Source organism: Salvelinus alpinus, chromosome 9, assembly GCF_045679555.1.
Source record: "Salvelinus alpinus chromosome 9, SLU_Salpinus.1, whole genome shotgun sequence".
In the NCBI taxonomy this organism is placed as follows: domain Eukaryota; kingdom Metazoa; phylum Chordata; class Actinopteri; order Salmoniformes; family Salmonidae; genus Salvelinus; species Salvelinus alpinus.
In genome coordinates, this window is record NC_092094.1 from 45,238,099 (window position 1) to 45,246,107 (window position 8,009).

The window sequence follows — 8,009 nt, forward strand, 5'->3', positions numbered from 1 at the left end:
GGAAACTGAAAGGAAATGTTGTTGGCACCTTTTTCTCTTTGTGCTTTTTTCACCAAGTGTGACAATTAAGGTCTTGACACATATTTTAAAGAATGGAATGTGCGGGCAAATTGAATTAAGCTTTACTGGCAAACAGCACTGAACGACTGAACTATGGTGACCTGAAGCAGTTGTTTTGCTTTAATTTTGTACATCGAACATTGTCTTGACTCCTTTATCATGTCTAAGTCGACCTTTAAAACAAAATTGTACTGATCATATACTGTCACGCCCTGACCTTAGTTATCTATGTTTTCTTTATTATTTTGGTTAGGTCAGGGTGTGACGAGGGTGGGTATGCTTGTTTTGTCTAGAGTTTTTGTAGATCTAGGGGTTTTGTAAGTCTAGGTAATTGTAGGTCTATGGTGGCCTGAATTGGTTCCCAATCAGAGGCAGCTGTTTATCGTTGTCTTTGATTGGGGATCCTATTTAGGTTGCCAACCTCCTTTTTGGTTTCGTGGGTTCTTGTCTATGTGTAGTTGCCTGTTCAGCACTCAATTGTATTGCTTCACGGGTCATTTTGTTTAGTTTGTTCAGTGTTCATTCATTTAAATAAATAGATTGTACGCATGCTGTGCCTTGGTCTCCTCCTTACGACGGCCGTGACATATACACTTGAGGTAGTGGATGGAGTATTTGATATTATCCCGTTAAGCACAAAGTGGTTGAATCAACATTTTTTCCACGTCATTTCAACCAAAATATTTAATGTGATGCCGTTGAAAGGAATTTCAATATCATTCTTTTTTTTTTTTACCCCACTTTTAATCTAATTCCAATGACATGGTTCAAATATTTGTTGATTTCATGTTGAATTCACATTAGTTTACAACTCAATTAAATGTAAATAAGTTATTAAACTGTTGAACTGACGTATGTGCCCAGTGGGATGGTCATTCTATTTGATCAATCTGGGCATACCCATGGTCAAACCAACAATCCTCTCAACTGTACTTATAGATGTATCCTGTTGGGATTATTAGTTCAAATCTGTACGGGAAATAGTGTCATATAATGGGAACCGACGGGAGGAAGTGACGTTGTATAGGATGGGGTTAGGGCATACAGGATTGAATGGTACTGGGATGTGTAATGGCGGTATGGTACAGGAAACGGTTGAACGTGTATTATTGTTTTGTGAAATGATTGATGTAGTAAGGGAGAGGTTGTTTAATTAACAGGTTATTTTGGGCGGGGGTGATGGGAGTCGTGAGATTTGTAGGGAATGATTTTATTTTATTAGAAATTCAGGGTTAGCTAGGAGAATATACTGGTAGGTTGTGACTGGCTTCACACTCCAGTACAGTAGGTGGCGGTGTATGCATCTGTCAGTGGGTTGCAATCCGCCAATACAAACTTGAAGAAGCTCACTAGGTCCTTGTATAAGGACTGAGGCATGGTGACCCAGCACACAGTGAAATGAGAAGATGAAAGATCCAATGTCAAACTACTACAAGAAGCAGGCATTAGGAGAACTCTGCCAAAGGTTACAACTACTGATGAAACATTATCCCACCCTTTTGGCAGGTTAAATGGGTTGTTGTATCGGGTAAACACAATTTCATAGACAACAGTATTGGTTATGTAAGTTGCTGTCCTTGCTGTCTTCTGTACAGAGCTATAGACTGTCTACTATTCAGTTCTGTCTGTTAGTCAGTTCTGTTGCAAATTATATACAGGTCAATAATCTCTATGCATACATTATGAACTAGAAGCAGTTTGGTGGTGGAATACAGTGTAAAGCACTGTGAGTGATCATTAGAATAGACGTAGTAAAGAAGTACAGTAAAATATATTATGCGGATAGATCATTTGTTGGTTCCACATTGATAGATAGCTATCTGACAAAGCCAATCTGTATCTCTAATTTACGGTCACTGCAAGACCCTGAATACAACAAGTACAACAAAGTCAAACAACTACAGGTTGTGGGAAAGCAAACTTCTATGTCTTTGACTAGAATAATAATACAATTTGAAAAGGAAAACGAAAATGGGGGTAGAAAGAAAGGAAAAAACACACTGACCCCAAAATAACCTGCAAAGCACAAAAGACCAAAACACATCAGCCTCAGAAAAGGCTTCTAGATTGTTAAGACCCACGACTTTCAAACAAATGCTCTGAACTGGGCCACTCTAGCCCCCTGCGGTGGGAAAATGTTGTGAATGGTGTGCTGGGCCTGTGAGGAAGGGATCCGGTCGGGGGAATAAAGACTATTTTCTGGGAGCTGAATCAGGGATGTGTTTGGGAGCAGGGGCTTCACTAAGCAGGAGTGATGTTTTAATTACAATCAGTCAGTGCAGACAGCTTAGAAATCTCACTTGACTGAAGGAATATGGGATGGGATGGGGCTCTTTGGTGTGTGTGTGTGTGTGTGTGTGTGTGTGTGTGTGTGTGTGTGTGTGTGTGTGTGTGTGTGTGTGTGTGTGTGTGTGTGTGTGTGTGTGTGTGTGTGTGTGTGTGTGTGTGAGAGAGAGAGAGAGAGAGCGCACGCGTGCGTAAGTGTGGCTACACATGTAGGATCTTAATTTGAGCCAGTTTTCTACAGCAGGAAAATAACCTGTAGCAACAGGGAATGTTAATTATTATGTGAATTATAATTCATGGACATTTTTGTAGGGGTTGATACATTTTTTGTAAGGGAAAATTAACTTCAGAATACTTTTTAAACCTCAAATACACTACACATGTTAACTACCTGCAACAGGGTGGTCAAATTAAGATCCAACATATGTACAGAAATGTCGGTCTGTACTGTATCTATACTGAACAAAAATATAAAAGCCACATGTAAAGTGTTGCTCCCATGTTTCATGAGCTGAAATTAAAGATCCCAGAAACGTTCCATAAGCACAAAAAAATTATGTCTCTAAAATGTTATGCGCAAATTTGTTTTTCATCCCTGTTAGTGAGTATTTCTCTTTTGCCAAGATAATCCATCCACCTAACAGGTGTGGCATATCAAGAAGCAGATTAAACAGCATGATCATTACACAGGTGCACCTTGTGCTGGGGCCAATAAAAGACCACTCTAAAATGTGCAGTTTGTCACACAACACAGATGCCACAGATGTCTCAAGTTTTGAGGGGGCGTGCAACTGGCACGCTAACTGCAGGAATGTCCACCAGAGCTGTTGCTGGATAAATTAATATTCAGTGTAAGAACACATTTATTAATCTGCTTCACATATCCCCCAAAATATATTTTACTCACAAATTCCAAGAATCCTTAAATAATATGATGGCAACTGGGAAAATCCTCAATCAACTGTTGAATAAGAAAAAGGCATCTACAACTATCCCATCTCAATGTATTGTTGAAAATAAGACCTATAGTGAACGTGATGTTATTCAATGTGAATTGAATACATTTTTTGCGAATGTGTGTTACTCTCTGTCAAAGAAAATTTAGAAAACTGCTAGAAATCCCTTGGATTACATTAAGGGACATTTTCTTTCAGTTTGATCTTCCAGATGTAATGGAGGTGATGGAGGTAACTGGAAACTTAATGATATCAGCAGCAGGTCATGATGAGATTGATGCCTCTTTGGTGAAATCAGTGTCTTCCTCGATTACTGAGCCTCTAACGTATATCTTCACCAAATCTATGCAAACTGGTATTGTTCCTAAAGATTAAAACATTTTCCAAAATGATCAACCTCTATAAATCTGGGGATCCAAGATCTTTTACAAATTATCACTCAATATCTGTACTACCATGTTTTTCTAAAATCCCCCCAAAATTGGTGTATAAGAGAATGTCGAAACATTTAAATTAACACTGTAGTCTATATGAACACCAATATGGTTTTCATAAAAACTACCCCACAGAAATGTCTCTTTTGCAACTTTACAGCCCTTACCAACTGTCATATATACTCCCTCTCCGGCCTCTAGGTCATCAGGCTGCTGATTATCCCGCACACCTGTCACCATCGTCTCGCGCACTTGCGCCTCATGACACTCACTGATTCAGAGAGGTTGGATTAAATGTGAAAGACACATTTCAGTTGAATGCAATCAGTTGTACAACTGACCAGATATCTCCCTTTCCTTGATTACCGTTTTCATGATTAAAAATACAGTATAATTGGTTGTTTATGATAGAGAACAATTTGTTCATGCAAACGGCTGTGCATCTACCAGGGCCAAGATGTCCTGTGGTGTGTCACAGGGTTGATAATGGGACATTTGTTATTCCAGTACATATGCCTCCTACCTACACAATTACTCATCATACAAAATACATTTGCTAGACTAGCCACCTCCTCTAATTAACTGGCTCCATCTGCACCTTTGTTTAAGAAACCCAATATCTTGTCTATTTATGACATTAATGTACGCCAATTATGCATTTTCATCTACAAAAACTCATACCTCTCAGACAGTTTCCATAAACCCTTCAATGGATTCTTCCAGGTTAATTCTGAAATCCATCCATCAGTATATAACACGAGACACTGCAATAACCTTCACCTTCCCCAATGTGGCACCTCACGTAGTCCAGTTCCTAACAGACACCATACTCCGGAATTCTTATCTTCACGTTGCCAAAACCACATCATCCCTCAATAAGAGGACTGGGTGTCAGCCTGATGAACCAAACTAGCCAATAATTCCCTCCATGTATCATAACTCTCTCAAGCACACACACACACACACACACACACATAATAAAACATGTTTTGTCTTATCCGGCTTATCCGGCCACATCCGGCTTTTCACCTGCGGGAACATCTGAGACCAGCCAACTGGACAGCTGATGAAACTGAGGAGTATTTCTGTCTGTAAAAAAAAGCAGCCTGCCCAGTCATGTGAAATCCATAGATTAGGGCCTAATTCATTTATTTCAATGAACTGTAACTTAGTAATATCTTTTAAATTGTTACATGTTCCGTTCTATTTTTGTTCAGTATATATAGTTAGATCACTCACTCACTCTCTCTCTCTCTACACTCTCTCTACACTCTCTCTACACTCTCAGAAAAAAAAGGTTTACATTTGTTACTAAACGGGTACAACTGCTTGTCACTGAGGTGGTACCCTGTAAGGGCCTCCTTTGTACTTTTTCTAATAGGTACATAATTGTACCCCAGATAGTAGCTTTCTCCACAGGTACATTTACATTCACATTTTAGTCATTTAGCAGACGCTCTTATCCAGAGCGATTTACAGTTAGTGCATTCATCTTAAGATAGCTAGGTGGGACAACCACAAACAGTGCCATCGGAAAGTATTCAGACTCACATTTTGTTACATTACAGCCTTATTCTAAAATATATTAAATAAAATGTTTCCTCATCAATCAACACAGAATACCCTATAATGACAAAACAAAAAAGGATTTTCAAAATGTTTGCAAATGTATTAAAAAATTAAAAACAGAAAAACCTTATTTACATAAGTATTCAGCCCTTTTGCTATGAGACTCGAAATTGAGCTCAGGTGCATCCTGTTTCCATTGATCATCCTTGAGATGTTTCTACAACTTGATTGGAGTCTACCATTGGACATGATTTTGAAAGGCACACACCTGTCTATATAAGGTCCCACAGTTGACAATGCATGTCAGAGCAAAAACCGAGCCATGAGGTCGAAAGAATTGTCCATAGATCTCTGCAGCATTGAAGCATTGAATTCTGCAGCATTGAAGGTCCACAAGAACACCGTGGCCTCCATTATTCTTAAATGAAAGAAGTTTGGAACCACCAAGACTCTTCCTAGAGATGGCTGCCCGGCCAAACTGAGCAATCGGGGGAGAAGGGCCTTGGTCAGGGAGGTGACCAAGAACTCGATGGTCACTCTGACAAAGTTCCAGAGTTCCTCTGTGGAGATGGGAGAAACTTCCAGAAGGACAACCATCTCTGCAGCACCCCAACAATCAGGCATTTATGGTAGAGTGGCCCGACAGAAGCCACTCCTCAGTAAAAAGCACAGCCCGCTTGGAGTTTGCCACAAGGCACCTAAATGACTCTCAGACCATGAGAAACAAGGTTCTCTGGTCTGATGAAACCAAGATTGAACTCTTTGGCCTGAATGCCAAGCGTCACGTCTGGAGGAAACCTGGCACCATCCCTAAGATGAAGCATGGTGGTGGCAGCATCATGCTGTGGGGATGTTTCTCAGCGGCAGGGACTGGGAGATTAGTCAGGATCGAGGCAAAGATGAATGGAGCAAAGTACAGAGAGATCCTTGATGAAAACCTGCTCCAGAGTGCTCTAGACTGGGGCGAAGGTTCACCTTCCAGCAGGACAATGACCCTAAGCACACAGCCAGTGGCTTCGGGACAGGTCTCTGAATGTCCTTGAGTGGCCCAGTCAGGGCCTTGAACCCAATCGAACATCTCTGGAGAGACCTGAAAATAACTGTGCAGCCACGCTCCCCATCCAACCTGACAGAGCTTGAGAGGATCTGCAGAGAAGAATGGGAGAAACTCCCCAAATGCAGGTGTGCCAAGAAGACTCAAGTCTGTAATCGCTGCCAAAAGTGCTTCAACAAAGTACTGAGTTTTTATGCACTGTATCACAGGCTTAGTAAGTACACTTTTCTCTATAAAGTGGTTATCAGCAAAGTCAGAGCTAGAAGGGGGGGGGGGGCAGTGTTGGTTCAGATTTCTTTTTTTTTGTAAAACATCTTTTGGGGTGGGGGGTCAAGGTGAAGAGGGGGATTATTTAAAATAATCTTTGAAGAGGTAGGGTTTTATATGCTTTCAGAAGTTGGGCAGGGACTCTGCTGTCCTAGCTTCAGGGGAAGCTGGTTCCACCAATTGGGTGCCAGGACAAAGACAGGCTTTGACTGTGCTGAGCGGGATATGCCCTCCCATATGCAGCGTGCTTTTTTGCCTTTATACATTACAACCACAGTGACAAAAATGTACCTCCACCATAGACCAGTTAAACTGGTACAACACTTCCACTAAACGGTGGCCACTTCTACAGATGCACAATGGAGTGTCAGGACCCGGTGCGAGAAACAGTCACTAATAATCGTCAGAACCCAGAAGATGAGGCAGACACAGCAGTACTAGAGATGGTGGTTTAATTAAAGGCAAAGAAACTAAATCCACAATGTCCAAAAATAAAGCCAAGAGGCACAAAATGGAAATCCTCCAAAATACAAAAGAAACTCCACAAAGTGGTAAAAAACAGCAGGGAAAAACAAACCTCAAAAGACTACTCAAATAATACACAAGAACTAAACCAGAGAACCTCTGGAAAATCCAACAAGATAAATATCTGTATAAAACAAGGCTTGGGCTGGGGCTGGGTGCTAACTTACAAACACTGAGCAAGGAACTGAGGAACACACAGGGTTTAAATACTAACAAGGGAACGACCCACAGGTGCAAACAATAATTAGAGCAAGAAAAAACAAAAGGTACAAAAAAGGTGCAATGGGGACATCTAGTGACCAAAACCCGAACAGTCTTGGCCAAAACCTGACATGGAGAGCATCCTGTCGGGCTGCATCACCGCCTGGTACGGCAACTGCTCCGCCCACAACCGGAAGGCTCTCCAGAGGGTAGTGAGGTCTGCACAACGCATCACTGAGGGGCAAACTACCTGCCCTCCAGGACACTTACACCACCCGATGTCACAGGAAGGCCATAAAGATCATCAAGGACAACAACCACCCGAGTCACTGCCTGTTCACCCCGCTATCATCCAGAAGGCGAGGTCAGTACAGGTGTATCAAAGCAGAGACCGAGAGACTGAAAAACAGCTTCTATCTCAAGGCCATCAGACTGTTAAACAGCCACTACTAACATTGAGTGGCTGCTGCCAACATACTGACTCAACTCCAGCTCACTTTAATAATGGAAATTGATGGAAATTGATCAAAAATGTATCACTAGCCACTTTAAACAATGCCACTTAATATAATGTATATGTATATACTGTACTCTATCATCTACTGCATCTTGCCATCTTTATGTAATACATGTATCACTAGCCACTTTAAACTATGC